General features: G+C 47.0%; 1 long non-coding RNA gene across 2 annotated transcripts; it reads left to right on the top strand.

The window, feature by feature from the left end:
* Positions 1–288: 288 nt before the first annotated feature.
* LOC115175549 (uncharacterized) lies at positions 289–17904 on the top strand. 2 transcript variants are annotated; one of them, XR_003872059.1, is made up of 4 exons: positions 289–407; positions 12237–12362; positions 13864–13997; positions 17195–17904. It is a non-coding gene; the product is annotated as an uncharacterized LOC115175549 (long non-coding RNA). The 2 variants fall into 2 exon arrangements; XR_003872060.1 differs by lacking the exon at positions 289–407 and adding an exon at positions 6822–6859.

Below are 17904 nucleotides of genomic sequence, written 5' to 3'. Positions count from 1 at the left end.
GTATGGGTCCTAGTGAAAAGTAGTGCACTACATAGGGATTAGGATGCCATTTGGCACTTGGTTTGTGTTCCAAATGCATCCGTGTAGAACCTGGCAGCTCTGACACGAGAAGTGAGATTCTACTGAGATTGTTAGATGCTGCATTTTAAGTATTTCAGGACGATTGTTTGTGCTTCAAGTTTGACTACTTGGCTTTTATAACTGTCTTATCAGTGACTAAGCTCTCATCACTCCTCCTCTTCCCTCCTCTCTCTTTATTGTTCTCTCTTTCTTTTTTCATCTCCCTCCCTCCCTCCCTCCCTCCATCTCTCCCTGCCTCGGTCCCTCTCTCCATGTACGGACACGGCTTTGAGATGTTCTGTCTAGCGTCTGACAGAGCGAAGACGGTGGTGGGGTCTGCATATAAGGTAGCGTGATAAGTGGGGGGGCCAAAAGCTACATGACTACCTGAAACTACCACATACGCACGCGCACACGCATGCACGCACACACACACACACACACACACACACACACACACACACCTCAGATCCTTCCTTGTCACAACACAACTGATTGGCTCAAACGCATTAGAAGGAAAGAAATTCCACAAATTAACTTTTAACAAGGCACACCTGTTAATTGAAATGCATTCCAGGTGACTACCTCATGAAGCTGGTTGAGAGAATGCCAAGAGTGTGCAAAGCTGTCATCATGGCAAAGGGTGGAATCTAAAATCTATATTTTTTTGTTTAACACTTTTTTGCTTACTACATGATTCCATATGTGTTATTTCATAGTTTTGATGTCTTCACTATTATTCTACAATGTAGAAAATAGAAAAAATAAAGAAAAGTCATTGAATGAGTAGGTGTGTCCAAACTTTTAACTGTTACTGTAAATATACTGAACAAAAATATAAATGCAACATGCAACAACCCGTCGTCCGGGTTAGGGGAGGGTTTCGTCGGCTGGGATGTCCTTGTCCCATCGCGCTCTAGCGACTCCATGCAGCTGGCCAGGCGCATGCATGCTGACTTCGGTCGCCAGCAGTACGACACATTGGTGCGGCTGTCTTCCGGGTTAAGCGAGCAGTGTGTCAAGAAGAAGTGCGGCTTGGGGGGTCATGTTTCGGAGGGCGCATGGTTCTCAACCTTCATCTCTCCAAAGTCCGTACGGGAGTTGCAGCGATGGGACAAAACTGTAACTACCAGTTGGATATCACGAAATTAGGGAGAAAAAGGGGTAAAAAGTACCCCCCAAAAATGTTTTAAAAAAATACAATAAAAAATTGGCCTCACAATGAGCCTCATGATTTCGTCACAGTATTTTTGTGCATTCAAATTGCCATCAATAAAATGCAGTTGTGTTCGTTGTCCTTAGCTTATGCCTGCCCATACCATAACCCCACTGCCACCATGGGGCACTCTGTTCATAACGTTGACATTGGCAAACTGCTCACCACCATGCGGAACTCTGCGGTTGTGAGGCTGGTTGGACGTACTGTAAAATTCTCTAAAACAAAGTTGGAGGCAGCGTATGTTAGAGAAATTAACATTAAATTCTCTGGCAACAGCTCTGGGGGTTATTCATGCAGTCAGTATGCCAATTGCATGCTCCCTTGACATCTGTGGCATTGTGTTGTGTGACAAAACTGCACATTTTAGAGTGGCCTTTTATTGTCCCCAGCACAAGATGCACCTGTGTAATGATCATGCTGTTTAATCAACAACTTGATATGCCACACCTGTCAAGTAGATTGATTATCTTAGCCAAGGAGAAATGCTCAATAACAGGGATGTAAGCAAATGAGTGCACCACATTTTAGAGAAATAAGCTTTTTGTGCGTATCGAACATTTCTGGGATCATTTATTTCAGGGACCATTTATATTTAGATTTTTTTCAGTATGAGAACCACTGTGTTTAATAATGACTGAAATACACGTCTGTTTTTAATTGTTCATGTCAGTGCCAGTTTGGCTGCACATAGCTCTGTGACACAAAAAAAATGACAAACGTGAACGGATGACACAGACAGACACTGTGATGGTTAGAGTATGTTGTTATACAATACAGCTGTCCTGGCCTGGTCTGCAGTGCAGCTTAGCCCCACTGACACGGACACATCACTCAGACACACACACACAGCCACAAATCACTCAGGGCCCCGTGAAGGGAAGCACATTCTCCCTGTCCCCTGCCAAGAACCTCCCTGTCGCTGCCATCCCTCATCACTCCTACGCACACACACACACACACACACACACACACACACACACACACACACACACACACACACACACACACACACACACACACACACACACACACACACACACACACAGACAGACAGACAGACATGGCCAGGGTTACTGTCTGCTCTATTGTCAGTTTGCCTTGGCCACTAAATATGACATCTACACACACACAAACACACACACACACACACACACACAAAAGCACAATTGTGCATGCACACACTGAAAGAGACACACAAATATACACATAGACAGACAGATGGACACACACGTTAGCGAACAAAGGAAGGCAGATGTCATGTGACCTGGGTGGTTTAGTGATCAATGAAATTCAATCAATCAAATGTATTTATTAAGCCCTTTTTACATCAGCCGATGTCACAAAGTGCTTATACAGAAACCCAGGCTAAAACCCCAAACAGCCAGCAATGCAGATGTAGAAGCACGGTGGCTAAGAAAAACTCCCTAGAAAAGCAGGAACCAAGGAAGAAACCTAGAGAGGAACCAGGCTATGACGGGTGGCCAGTCCTCTTCTGGCTGTGCCGGGTGGAGATTATAACAGTACATGGCCAATATGTTCAAACATTCATAGATGACCAGCAGGGTCAAATAATAATAATCACAGTGGTTGTAGAGGATGCAACAGGTCAGCACCTCAGGAGTAAATGTCAGTTGGCTTTTCATAGCCAAGCATTCAGAGGTTGAGACAGCAGGTGCGGTAGAGAGAGAGAGTCGAAAACAGCAGGTCTGGGACAAGGTAGCACATCCGGTGAACAGGTCAGGGTTCCATAGCCGCAGGCAGAACAGTTGAAACTGGAGCAGCAGCACGACCAGGTGGACTGGGGACAGCAAGGAGACATCAGGCCAGGTAGTCCTGAGGCATGGCCCTAGGGCTCAGGTCCTCCGAGAGAAGAGAGAAAGAGAGAGCAGGTTTGCTGTGGTTTCCAATTTGTCCCATTATCTTTCCTACTGTCTCTCCTTCATCCAATAAAAACCATAGGCCAACAGAATGTAAACAAATATATTTTGTATTATTATTACACCAGTAGACTAGACCAGGGTTGCTAGTACATGTTGTTTAAGTCAAAGCTTAAAATAAGTGTTCACCAAACACAGGGTGAGGAGAACAGGCTGGGACCTAAGTTGGGGAAAGCCGAACTTTATGCAAATACTCGCCGATATCGTGGCACGATTGACCAATCAAAGCTCACTGTAGCTTCCGCTCCGGTACCGCTTTCCGTGTGGTAGCGGGAGACCAGTCTATGACTAGGGTGGCTGGAGTCTTTGACAATTTTTAGGGCCTTCCTCTGACATCGCCTTGTATAGAGGTCCAGGATGGCAGGAAGCTTGGCCCCAGTGATGTACTGGGCCGTTCGCACTACCCTCTGTAGTGCCTTGCGGTCGGAGGCTGAGCAGTTGCCATACCAGGCAGTGATGCAACCAGTCAGGATGCTCTTCGTGGTGCAGCTGTAGAACCTTTTGAGGATCTGGGAACCCATGCCAAATCTTTTCAGTCTCCTAAGGGGGAATAGGTTTTGTCGTGCCCGCTTCACAACTGTCATGGTGTGTTTGGACCATGTTAGTTTGTTCGTGATGTGGATTGCTCCACTGCAGCCCCGTCGATGAGAATGGGGGTGTGCTCGGTCCTCTTTTTCCTGTAGTCCACAATCATCTCCTTTGTCTTGATCACGTTGAGGGAGAGGTTGTTGTCCTGGCACCACACGGCCAGGTCTCTGACCTCCTCCCTATAGGCTGTCTCGTTGTTGTCGGTGACCAGGCCTACCACTGTTGTGTCAGTCGTGCCTGGCAATGCAGTCATAAGTGAACAGGGAGTACAGGAGGGGACTGAGCATGCACCCCTGAGGGGCCGCTGTGTTGAGGATCAACGTGGCGGATGTGTTGTTACCTACCCTTACCACCTGGGGGCGGCCCGTCAGGAAGTCCAGGATCCAGTTGCAGACGGAGGTGTTTAGTCCCAGGGTCCTTAGCTTATTGATGAGCTTTGAGGGCACTATGGTGTTGAACGCTGAGCTGTAGTCAATGAATAGCATTCTCACATGAACTCAGCAAAAAAAGAAAAGTTTTCAGCAAACTTAACGTGTAAATATTTGTATGAACAAATCAAGATTCAACAACTGGGACATAAACTGAACAAGTTCTGCAGACATGTGACTAACAGAAGTTGGATAATGTGTCTCTGAACAAAGGGGGGGGGGTCAAAATCAAAAGTAACAGTCAGTATCGGGTGTGGCCACCAGCTGCATTAAGTACTGCAGTGCTTCTCCTCCTCATGGACTGCACCAGATTTGCCAGTTCTTGCTTTGAGATGTTACTCCACTCTTCCACCAAGGCACCTGCAGTTCCCGAACATTTCTAGGGGGAATGGCCCTAGCCCTCACCCTCCGATCCAACTTTAAATCCAACAACATATTAAAATATCAACAACATATTAAAATATCTGAAAAGTTATATTAGGAAAATTATAACTTTTGTAATCTGAAGATTTTCCTTGGTGCCCCGACTTCCTAGTTAATTACATTTACATGATTAGTTTAATCACATAATAATAATTACAGAGAATTGATTTGATAAAAAAACAGTCTTCACTTTAATGATGGCAATGACACGACTGCTGTTAGTGTCTTAACGACCATTCAACAGGTGCATGTTCATTAATTGTTTATGGTTCATTGAACAGGCATGGGAAATAGTGTTTAAACCCTTTACAATGAAGATCTGTGAAGTTATTTGGATTTTTACGAATTATCTTTGAAAGACAGGGTCCTGAAAAAGGTATGTTTTTTTTTTGCTGATTTTAGGTGTTACTTTTGTCCAGGTGGTAAAGTGCAGTGTGAAGTGCAATAGAGACTGTGGATCTGTTGGGACGGTATGGAAATTGGAGTGGATCTAGGGTTTGATGGTGTTGATGTGAGCCATGACCAGACTTTCAAAGCACTTCATGGCTACGGACGTGAGTGCTACGGGTCGGTAGTCATTTAGGCAGGTTACCTTAGTGTTCTTGGGCACAGGCACTATGGTGGTCTGCTTAAAACATGTCGGTATTACAGACTCGAACAGGGAGAGGTTGAAAATGTCAGTGAAGACACTTGCTTGTTGGTCAGTGCATGCTCGCAGTACATGTCCTGGTAATCCGTCTGGCCTTGTGAATGTTGACCTCTCTAAAGTTCTTACTCACTTCGGCTGCAGAGAGCGTGATCACACAGTCTTCCGGTACAGCTGGTGCTCTCATGCCTGTTTCAGTGTTATTTGCCTCGAAGCGAGCATAGAAGTAGTTTAGCTCATCCGGTAGGCTCGTGTCGCTGGGCAGCTCTCAGCTGTGCTTCCTTTTGTAGTCTGTAATGGTTTGCAGGCCCTGCCACATCCGACGAGCTTCAGAGCCGGTGTAGTACGACTCGATCTTAGTCCTGTATTGACGCTTTGCCTGTTTGATGGTTCGTCGGATGGGATAGCAGGATATCTTATAAGCTTCCGGGTTAGAGTCCAGCTCCTTGAAAGTGGCAGCTCTAGCCTTTAGCTCAGTGCGGATGCTGCCTGTAATCCATGGCTTCTGGTTGGGGTATGTACGTACGGTCACTGTGGGGACGACGTCGATGCACTTATTGATGAAGCCAATGACAGATGTCGTGTACTCCTGAATGTCTTTGGAGGAATCCCGGAACATATTCCAGTCTGTGCTAGCAAAACAGGGCTGTAGCTTAGCATCTGCTTCATCTGACCACTTTTTTATTGATCTAGTCACTGGTGCTTCCTGTTTTATTTTTTGCTTGTAAGCAGGAATCAGGAGGATGGAATTATGGTTAGATTTGCCAAATGGAGGGCGAGGGAGAGCTTTGTATGCATCTCTGTGTGTGAAGTATAGGTAGTCCAGAGTTCTTTTCCCTCTGGTTGCACATTTAACATGCTGATAGAAATCTGGTAAAACTGATTTAAGTTTCCCTGCATTAAAATCCCCAGGTACTAGAGGCACCGCCTCTGGGTGAGCATTTTGTTGTTTACTTATGGCGGAATACAGCTCATTCAATGCTATCTTAGTGTCAGCCTCTGACTGTGGTGGTATGTAAACAGCTACAAGGAATATAGATGAAAACTCTCTCGGTAGATAATGTGGTCTGCAGCTTATCATGAGAAACTCTACCTCAGGCGAGCAATAGCGCGAGACTTCCTTAGATATCGTGCACCAGCTGTTGTTTACAAAAATACATAGACCGCCGCCCCTTGTCTTACCAGACGCCGCTGTTCTATCCTGCTGGTACATCGTATAACCAGCTAGCTGTATGTTGATATTGTCGTTGTTCAGCCACGACTCTGTGAAGCATAAGAAGTTACAGTTTTTAATGTCCTGTTGGTAGTTTAATCTTCCCAATAACTCGTCCATTTTATTGTCCAAAGATTGAATGTTTGCTAGCAGAAATGAGGGGAGTGGGGGTTTATTTGATCACCTCCGACTCCTCAGAAGGCAACCCGCCCTTCAGCCTCTCTTTCTCCGCCTCCTCTTCATGCAGATAACTGGGTTTGGGGCCTGTTCCCGAGGGAGCCGTATATCCTCCACCTCGGGCTCATCAGAGTCGTGAAAGAAGAAAAAGGATTCTGCTAGTCCGTAGTGAGTAATCACAGTCCTGATGTCTATAAGTTATTTTTGGTCATAAGAGACGATAGCGGCAACATTATGTACAAAAATAGTACAAAAAGAAGTTACAAACAACGCAGGTAAACTAACAAAAAAACACAATCGGTTACGGGCACGTAAAACTTCTGCCTTCTGCTCCTGCGCCATCTTACTATCAAGTGGTATCAATGACCCTGTAAAGAGACTTAAATACTCAGAAAGGCTAGTACAGGAGAACACAACAAACACAATAGCAGAATGAGCTGAACCACCACATATTTTAAGACTGATGTGTTCCTCTAGCACCATACAACCAACGTCTTCAATCCCCATTTTAACCCAGTCAGGTAAATCACCACTGATATGGCTCAAACCGGCGGTGCGACTGTTTTTCTTTACCTGAGCCTCGGTGGTTTCCCCTGTGCCCAGCGGACTGGCAGTCTGTTCCAGTTGAGCCATGAATTACTCACAGGCTAACACGCACGCACACACACACACACACACACACACACACACACACACGCACGCACGCACGCACGCACGCACACACACACACACACACACACACACACACACAGACACACTAGCTTAGCAGTGTCCTCCCAGCCACCCAGACCAGGGGAGTTTAGAGAGTGTCAGGTGTGATCAAACGCCCTGCTCTCCCAATGCTCCCTGTCCTCGCGCGTCACACGCCCACAAATCTTTATCAACCTGATGTGGACTTGCTCCCCCCTCTCTTTCCCTCCCTTCCTTGCTCTGTATTAAACCTCCCTCTCTCCCTCGCTTTCCCTCTCTTCCTCGCTTTGTCTGTCCCAAACCTCCCTCGCTTGCTCTGTCGGTCTCTCTCTCTGTCTCTCTGCTTAACCAGTCCAGACTTGCCAGTCGGGGGGCTGGAAAGCAAAGCCGCCCCTGCCAGGACAGGGAAGGAGAGTGGCTGGAGTTGGAAGTAGAGAGAAGACAGGTTTCCCTGAGTTCCAGACAGCTTGTATTTGTGTGTGTGTGTGTGTGTATGTGTGTATGTGTGTATGTGTGTGTGTAAGTGAGCGATATAGACAGACAGACATACAGAGAGAAGGAACCAGCCTTATGCTGTCTGTCTAGGTCTGTGCATGTGCGTGCTTGCATGTGTGTGTCTGGAGGGGGGCTGATACAGACAGACAGAGCCAGACTTAATACGAACAACCTCTAGAGGGGGAAAACAATACTGTGGCAGGCTGCTGGAACTACACAGACAACAGTGTCTCTCTCTCTAGAGGGGTGTCTGCTGGAACTACACAGACAGCAGTGTCTCTCTAGAGGGGTGGCTCCTGGAACTACACAGACAGCAGTGTCTCTTGTTACGAACCGGCTCAGAGTTCGCAACAAAAGCGAGACAACGTGGAGACAAGGAGTATCAAAAATATATATTTATTAGATACCATAACTATCACAACCAAAAACAAGGTGTCTGCATGGAGAGAGTCTCCCCCATGACTGTGGAAGAGGTGTGTTTATCCTGGGACACACCCGAGCCCAGGTGTTTCCCATCTAGCTGACGACCCTTCCAACTCTGCCCACCAGCATCCTAATAAGGAACAAGAGCAAAGAGAGAAATACAGCAGACAGAGTGGGAGGGTCGTCACACCCCCCCCCCATAAAACCGGGGACCAACAAGGGCCCCGGAACAATGTACCAGCCTCTGCGTCCCAAATTGACACAGGCCTCTGCGTCCCAAATTGACACAAGCCTCTGCGTCCCAAATTGACACAAGCCTCTGCGTCCCAAATTGACACAAGCCTCTGCATCCCAAATTGACACAAGCCTCTGCGTCCCAAATTGACACAAGCCTCTGCGTCCCAAATTGACACAAGCCTCTGCGTCCCAAATTGACACAAGCCTCTGCGTCCCAAATTGACACAAGCCTCTGCGTCCCAAATTGACACAAGCCTCTGCGTCCCAAATTGACACAAGCCTCTGCGTCCCAAATTGACACAGGCCTCTGCGCCCCAAATTTACGAGAGGTTACATGTTCACCTTCCACTTGCCCCAGCCAACCTACTTCTCCCCAGACCTCAGCAACCTTTGTGCACAGGAAGCAACATTTAAGAGGAAAGGAGAACACAAGACCAGGAGGGAACAGACAGGAAAGTTAGAACATGACAAAACCAAACAATGGTCAGTCACATAACACTCAGGAACAGGGCGCACAAGAGACCACATCAGCTACAAACGCAAACAACATCTCCCAACGGTTCATCGTCACTCCAACGATTCTGCTGCTGGAACTACACAGACAACAGTGTCTCTCTAGAGGGGTGTCTGCTGGAACTACACAGACAACAGTGTCTCTCTAGAGGGGTGTCTGCTGGAACTACACAGACAACAGTGTGTCTCTAGAGGGGTGTCTGCTGGAACTACACAGACAGCAGTGTCTCTGTAGAGGGGTGTCTGCTGGAACTACACAGACAGCAGTGTCTCTGTAGAGGGGTGTCTGCTGGAACTACACAGACAGCAGTGTCTCTCTTTCTAGAGGGGTGTCTGCTGGAACTACACAGACAACAGTGTGTCTCTAGAGGGGTGGCTGCTGGAACTACACAGACAACAGTGTGTCTCTAGAGGGGTGTCTGCTGGAACTACACAGACAGCAGTGTCTCTGTAGAGGGGTGTCTGCTGGAACTACACAGACAACAGTGTCTCTCTAGAGGGGTGGCTGCTGGAACTACACAGACAACAGTGTCTCTCTAGAGGGGTGTCTGTTGGAACTACACAGACAGCAGTGTGTCTCTAGAGGGGTGTCTGCTGGAACTACACAGACAGCAGTGTCTCTCTTTCTAGAGGGGTGTCTGCTGGAACTACACAGACAGCAGTGTCTCTGTAGAGGGGTGTCTGCTGGAACTACACAGACAGCAGTGTCTCTCTTTCTAGAGGGGTGTCTGCTGGAACTACACAGACAACAGTGTATCTCTAGAGGGGTGGCCCCTGGAACTACACAGACAACAGTGTCTCTCTAGAGGGGTGGCTGCTGAAACTACACAGACAACAGTGTGTCTCTAGAGGGGTGGCTGCTGGAACTACACAGACAACAGTGTGTCTCTAGAGGGGTGGCTGCTGAAACTACACAGACAACAGTGTCTCTCTAGAGGGGTGGCTGCTGGAACTACACAGACAACAGTGTGTCTCTAGAGGGGTGGCTGCTGGAACTACACAGACAACAGTGTCTCTCTAGAGGGGTGGCTGCTGGAACTACACAGACAACAGTGTGTCTCTAGAGGGGTGTCTGCTGGAACTACACAGACAGCAGTGTCTCTCTTTCTAGAGGGGTGTCTGCTGGAACTACACAGACAACAGTGTGTCTCTAGAGGGGTGGCTGCTGGAACTACACAGACAGCAGTGTCTCTGTAGAGGGGTGTCTGCTGGAACTACACAGACAACAGTGTGTCTCTAGTGGGGTGGCTGCTGGAACTACACAGACAACAGTGTCTCTCTAGAGGAGTGTCTGCTGGAACTACACAGACAACAGTGTCTCTCTAGAGGGGTGTCTGCTGGAACTACACAGACAACAGTGTGTCTCTAGAGGGGTGTCTGCTGGAACTACACAGACAGCAGTGTCTCTGTAGAGGGGTGTCTGCTGGAATTACACAGACAACAGTGTCTCTCTCTCTAGAGGGGTGTCTGCTGGAACTACACAGACAACAGTGTGTCTCTAGTGGGGTGGCTGCTGGAACTACACAGACAGCAGTGTGTCTCTAGAGGGGTGGCTGCTGGAACTACACAGACAGCAGTGTCTCTCTAGAGGGGTGTCTGCTGGAACTACACAGACAACAGTGTGTCTCTAGTGGGGTGGCTGCTGGAACTACACAGACAGCAGTGTGTCTCTAGAGGGGTGGCTGCTGGAACTACACAGACAGCAGTGTCTCTCTAGAGGGGTGTCTGCTGGAACTACACAGACAACAGTGTCTCTCTAGAGGGGTGTCTGCTGGAACTACACAGACAACAGTGTGTCTCTAGAGGGGTGGCTGCTGGAACTACACAGACAACATTGTCTCTCTAGAGGGGTGTCTGCTGGAACTACACAGACAACAGTGTCTCTCTAGAGGGGTGTCTGCTGGAACTACACAGACAACAGTGTGTCTCTAGAGGGGTGTCTGCTGGAACTACACAGACAGCAGTGTCTCTGTAGAGGGGTGTCTGCTGGAACTACACAGACAGCAGTGTCTCTGTAGAGGGGTGTCTGCTGGAACTACACAGACAGCAGTGTCTCTCTTTCTAGAGGGGTGTCTGCTGGAACTACACAGACAACAATGTGTCTCTAGAGGGGTGGCTGCTGGAACTACACAGACAACAGTGTGTCTCTAGAGGGGTGTCTGCTGGAACTACACAGACAGCAGTGTCTCTGTAGAGGGGTGTCTGCTGGAACTACACAGACAACAGTGTCTCTCTAGAGGGGTGGCTGCTGGAACTACACAGACAACAGTGTCTCTCTAGAGGGGTGTCTGTTGGAACTACACAGACAGCAGTGTGTCTCTAGAGGGGTGTCTGCTGGAACTACACAGACAGCAGTGTCTCTCTTTCTAGAGGGGTGTCTGCTGGAACTACACAGACAGCAGTGTCTCTGTAGAGGGGTGTCTGCTGGAACTACACAGACAGCAGTGTCTCTCTTTTTAGAGGGGTGTCTGCTGGAACTACACAGACAACAGTGTGTCTCTAGAGGGGTGTCTGCTGGAACTACACAGACAACAGTGTGTCTCTAGAGGGGTGGCTGCTGGAACTACACAGACAACAGTGTGTCTCTAGAGGGGTGGCTGCTGAAACTACACAGACAACAGTGTCTCTCTAGAGGGGTGGCTGCTGGAACTACACAGACAACAGTGTGTCTCTAGAGGGGTGGCTGCTGGAACTACACAGACAACAGTGTCTCTCTAGAGGGGTGGCTGCTGGAACTACACAAACAACAGTGTGTCTCTAGAGGGGTGTCTGCTGGAACTACACAGGCAGCAGTGTGTCTCTAGAGGGGTGGCTGCTGAAACTACACAGACAACAGTGTCTCTCTAGAGGGGTGGCTGCTGGAACTACACAGACAACAGTGTGTCTCTAGAGGGGTGTCTGCTGGAACTACACAGACAGCAGTGTCTCTCTTTCTAGAGGGGTGTCTGCTGGAACTACACAGACAACAGTGTGTCACATCCAACATTAATGACAGACATCAGGGGTAGGAGTAACTGAGGCCCTGGGTTTAGTTGTTTGTCAGTAGAGATTCATTGTTACCACAGAACAGTTATGTACTGTTTAGACAGACTGTTTCTTTGTGTGTGACATGTAGCTTTGTGTTTCAACACTAATGCAAAGTGGTAATATCGTATATTGTTTATGTGTGTGCTCCTTCCCTGTCCAGAACCTAATTTCTCCCTGTACACACCCACCAAGAAGGAAGGACATTGCCGTGCACACACGCATCATATGGTCATGTGACTGAAGCACCGACAACAAGTACTTTGTGACATCAAGTCGAGACAAGAAGGTAAATATTCTACACCAGAAAAACCTTAGTGTTATTAGCAGAGGTAACTTGTATTCTCCGGACTTCAACGTCTGTTCACTTAGGTCTGGGCGTGTGTTCACAAAGCATCTCAGAGAAGAAGTGCTGATCAAGGATCAGTCTTGCCTTTTAAATCATAATGAATAAGAGGGGGGTTCTGATCCTAGATCAGCACTCCTACTCTAAGACCCTTTGTGATACAGGCCCTGAACTCTAGCTCAAGACAACTTTGACATCAATACAAGATTCACATTACATTTAATGATGTGCTAATTGCAAGTAAGGATTCAGCCTTTAAAGGTTGTTAGTTACAAATGAGCTCCTCAGTAAGTAAAGGTCACAATGGTAAAGAAGAAGTAGTATCATTGAAGGCACAACACAAACACATGGGAAATAACCGCACAAACGTAATCGCCACTCACAGGGAATGAACTGGGCACATGGAGGAGAAACCTCGACTCCACAAACGCGCAACTGCACACGGTAAACATATACCGAATAAAGAAACAAAATCCCGTGGTGCAGGCAAGCACCCCTTACAAGAAAATACACAGCAAATAATCCCGCACAAAGCCTAGCCTGCAGCGGGGTGTATATAAACCCACCGAAATCAACTAAACTGAACACAGGTGTGAAAAAACAGACAGACACAAACGAAAAGGAAAATGGGATCGGTGGCAGCTAGTAGGCCGGCGACGACGACCGCCGAGCACCGCCCGACCAGGGAGAGGAGCCACCTTCGGTGGAAGTCGTGACAATAATGCTGTTCATCGTAGTCTGCGTCCCAAATGGCACCCTATTCCCTTTAGGCTTGACACTCCTGTGAAGGGACGCATTGTGTACGGATTTCTGCTCAGTCTGGACGCAATCAGGCTACCGAAAGTTCATACAGTGGGCGACATCATCAGCACTTTGCCCACAAGTCTCCAGGGAGCGAGAAGCACCTTTTTAAATGTTGGTGGAAATACGTTCCTAGCGTGTGAGGAACGTGTTTGTTGGCTTCATAAATGCTAGCCAGTTAGTTTATTAAGAAAACAATTTTTTGTTATCCTAACCTGTTGTCAATCTCTTTAGCTTTGCTAGCTAGCTTGTTGTTTAGTTACAGAGGTTAGCCAGTTAGCTACAGTAGTTAACTACTGCCATGAAGTGACTGTTGTGTTATTATCGGATGTAGCATTTTCCACCGTTTGCAGAATGCATACTGGCATTTCAATATAGCGTGGGAAAATGGATTCTGAACACGCTACGGACACTGTAGACACATTTAAATGTAGGTGTAGACGCATGACGTGTTCGGAATTCCATGATCAGAACTCCATGATCAGAATACAAAAGCTGCATGAACTGTCAAGTCTAGTCCCGGCCTTGTAGTACACTTGTTTTTGAGCAGGGCGTATAGGGAATAAGATGGCATTTGGGACACATGAATGGCCTATGTTAGTATGAAGTGACAGTATCACTTAATTGACATTTTCCTTTACAGGTGATAGTACGGGGTGACTGCAGTAGTTCTGAGGCAAGTGTGACCCCTGATGAACCCCCAGTCATCCAACCCTGTTCCTCCATATTAGATGTAGGAGACTCGGCCACTGCTGTCTCCTTCTGCCTCGTCAACAGGTACCATAATACAGCACTTATTTCACAATTCCAAATCGACCCCTTGCCCCTTCACCCTAGGCATTACTTTAGATCTGAAATGATTGGATTCTGGATATTTACAGTGTAAGCTGTATGCCGGAAATGTATATGCAGCCTATCAGAAGTTAAGAAAGCAGAGGGAAGCTTTAGCCTATTGCTTAAACCCTATTGCTTAAAATGATTCATGCCACATGTAGTATGAATGTTGTATGTAGTATGTTCAGTATGCTTCCCTTGTAGCCACCACTTGTCTGTCTGTGGCCTAGTACCCCGTCTTTGAGTTGCACATGCACTTTATTGCCAGCCAGTTCCTTAAAGTTGCAATATGATGATGTTTCTGTGTTCGTTTCTATTTTGTGTGATCTGTTTTTAACTCTTTTGTATGTTTATTTTTAACCCTGCCTGCAAACCAAATGTATGTCTGGGGACAAAGTTTGATTGGTTGAATGTTTCACTGATTGCTTGACTGATGCACCTCCAGTCACCTGCTGGCGGTTGGGCTGGGTAGTGGCAGGCCCTGTTCTATAAGTGGAGACCCACCTGTATTCCCAGGTGGCTTTGAATAGCTGTGTAATTAAGAGTGTCATTGAGGAGGAAATACAATCCACAGGCTCATTTTGTGAAGCCCCCAGCATCTGGCGTTTCCACTGAGTCATGAAGAGAAGAAAGATAGATCTGTGGTCTGAAGAGAAGGAAGGGAGATCTGTGGTCTGAAGAGAAGGAATGGAGATCTATGGTCTGAAGAGAAGGATGGGACATCTATGGTCTGAAGAGAAGGAAGGGAGATCTATGGTCTGAAGAGAAGGAAGGGAGATCTATGGTCTGAAGAGAAGAAAGGGAGATCTGTGGTCTGAAGAGAAGGAAGGGAGATCTATGGTCTGAAGAGAAGGAAGGGAGATCTATGGTAGGAAGAGAAGGAAGGGACATCTATGGTCTGAAGAGCCTGTGAATGTTCTATCAGGGTTCAAATCAAAATCTAATTTATTTATATAGCCCTTCTTACATCAGCTGATATATCAAAGTGCTGTACAGAAACCCAGCCTAAACCCCCAAACAGCTAGCAATACAGGTGTAGAAGCACGGTGGCAAGGAAAAACTCCCTAGAAAGGCCAAAACCTAGGAAGAAACCTAGAGAGGAACCAGGCTATGAGGAGTGGCTGTGCCGGGTGAAGATTGTAACAGAACATAGTCAAGATGTTCAAATGTTGAGAAATTACCAGCATGGTCAATAGTAATCACAGTGAACAGGTCAGGGTTCCATAGCCGTAGGCAGAACAGTTGAAACTTGAGCAGCAGCACGGCCAGGTGGACTGGGGACAACAAGGAGTCATCATGCCAGGTCGTCCTGAGGCATGGTCCTAGGGCTCAGGTCCTCCGAGAGAGAGAAAGAGAGAATTAGAGAGAGCATACTTAAATTCACACAGGACACCGGATAAGACAGGAGAAATACTCCAGATATAACAGACTGACCCTAGCCCCCCGACACATAAACTACTGTAGCATAAATACTGGAGGCTGAGACAGGAGGGTTCAGGAGACACTGTGGCTCCATCTGATGATACCCCCGGACAGGGCCAAACAGGTATGGTACCTGCTCTGTAAAAGTTTGGATTATTCCTCTACTACTGCAGAACACAACATGGTGTAGCTCAAAATAAACATGTTGACATTGTATATGAGAAAGTCTATTCCCCATCTGCTTTTTATATTTAGTATTTTTTTCTAATTTTAGACTTTTTGCAAATTTATAAAAAATAAAAACAGAAAAACCTTATTTACGTAAGTGTTCAGACCCTTTGCTATGAGACTTGAAATTGATCTCAGATGCATCCTGTTTCCATTGATCATCCTTGAGATGCTTCTACAACTTGATTGGAGTCCACCTGTGGTATATTCAATTGATTGGACATGATTTGGAAAGGCACACACCTGTCTATATAAGGTCCCACAGTTGACAGAGCATGTCAGAGCAAATACCAAGCCATGACGTCAAAGGAATTGTCTGTATAGCTCTGAGACAGGATTGTGCCGAGGGACAGATCTGGGGAAGGGTACCAAACTGATCAATTGGAGGAGAAGGGCCTTTGTCAGGGAGGTGACCAAGAACCAGATGGTCACTCTGACAGAGCTCCAGAGTTCCTCTGTGGAGATGGGAGAACCTTCCAGAAGGACAACCATCTCTGCAGCACTCCACCAATCAGGCCTTTATGGTAGAGTGGCCAGATGGAAGCCACTCCTCAGTAAAAGGCACATGACAGCCCGCTTGGAGTTTGCCAAAAGGCACCTAAAGACTCTCAGACCATGAGAAGCAAGATTCTCTGGTTTGATGAAACCAAGATTGAACTCTTTGGCCTGAATGCCAAGCGTCACGTCTGGAGGAAACCTGGCACCATCCCTACGGTGAAGCATGGTGGTGGCAGCATCATGCTGTGGGGATGTTTTTCAGCAGCACAGACTGGGAGACTAGTCAGGATTGAGGAAAAGATGAATGGAGCAAAGTACAGAGAGATCCTTGATGAAAACCTGGGGTGAAGGTTCACCTTCCAATAGGACAACGACCCTAAGCACACAGACAAGACGACACAGGAGTGGCTTTGGGACAAGTCTCTGAATGACCTGGAGTGACCCAGCCAGAGCCCGGACTTGAACCCGTTCAAAAATCTCTGGAGAGTCTTGAAAATAGCTGTACAGAGCTGCTCCCCATCCAACCTGACAGAGCTTGAGATGGTCTGCTGAGAAGAATGGGAGAAACTCCTCAAATACAGATGTGCCAAACTTGTAGTGTCATACCCAAGATGACTCGAGGCTATAATCACTGCCAAAGGTGCTTCAACAAAGTACTGAGTTAAGGGTCTGAATACTTATGTAAATGTGATATTTCAGTATTTAAAAAATAAATAATCTAAAAACCTTTTTTTGCTTTGTCATTATGTGGTATTGTGTTTAGATTGATGAGGGGGAAAAAACTATTTAATCCATTTTAGAATAAGGCTGTAATGTTACAAAATGTGGAAAAGTGAAGGGGTCTGAATTCTTTCCGAATGCCCTGTATTTCCTTGTGCCTAACCATGTCCTTTACATACAGTCTGCTTGAGGGAGACAGAACAACACACTGCTGCACTGCACTACGTCACCACTCTTTGTCTTGTTTCCTTGACAATGCTTCCCCCCTCCAGTCAGAGTCACGCGTTGACAGTGAAGAGGCTGCGCTGGAGGCCGAGGGCGGGCCAGGTCGGCCAGGGGGGCGAGGAAGAGGGCGAAGGCAGGGTCACAGCAGCAGACAGTTCCTGGGTGCAGCTGGCCAGCGCCGGGGCAGACCACTGTCAAAATCTTCAACATCAACAGACTGGCTGTGTAGCTAGCGTTGGCTCTGGGACATTGACACCATTAGATAGTGGCATCCTGACACTGCTAACTGAGACTACAGGGCTGTCTGCCTGGAGAGGAGAGGAGCAGAGCTGGGGCTGGTCGTTCACTGGGTCATTCCATTCCCCCTGTGTGACAGCCAGCCAGCTCAGACAAGAAAGCCAGGCAGGCCAGGTCTGTTGAGCTGCTTTCAGGATGCCCCCAGTCCAGGACTTCTCTGTTTCTCTGGATGGAGCTCTGGTCTTTATTTTGACCCTGCAGTCATCATCTTCTGTACTCTTAAGGTCTAGGACAAGGGATATTAGGCTCACCGTTTCAGCATACTTTTATGTTGAAATGTATTCATTTGTTAGGGCTCAGTCAAATCATATTTGAAAGTCCTCTGTTTCTTTCATTACCATATGTTCTTTCTTTCTGATGTATTGCTGTCTCTTCATGTCCTTAGAAAATATGACACAGTACTGATACTTTTAATGTAAAAAAAGTAACTTATCTGAATAAAGCTCATTTTGTAACCATA

This window comes from Salmo trutta, chromosome 36, assembly GCF_901001165.1.
Source record: "Salmo trutta chromosome 36, fSalTru1.1, whole genome shotgun sequence".
Lineage (NCBI taxonomy): Eukaryota > Metazoa > Chordata > Actinopteri > Salmoniformes > Salmonidae > Salmo > Salmo trutta.
Note: the sequence above shows the minus strand (reverse complement) of the source record. Positions and strands in the feature narration are given on the sequence as shown.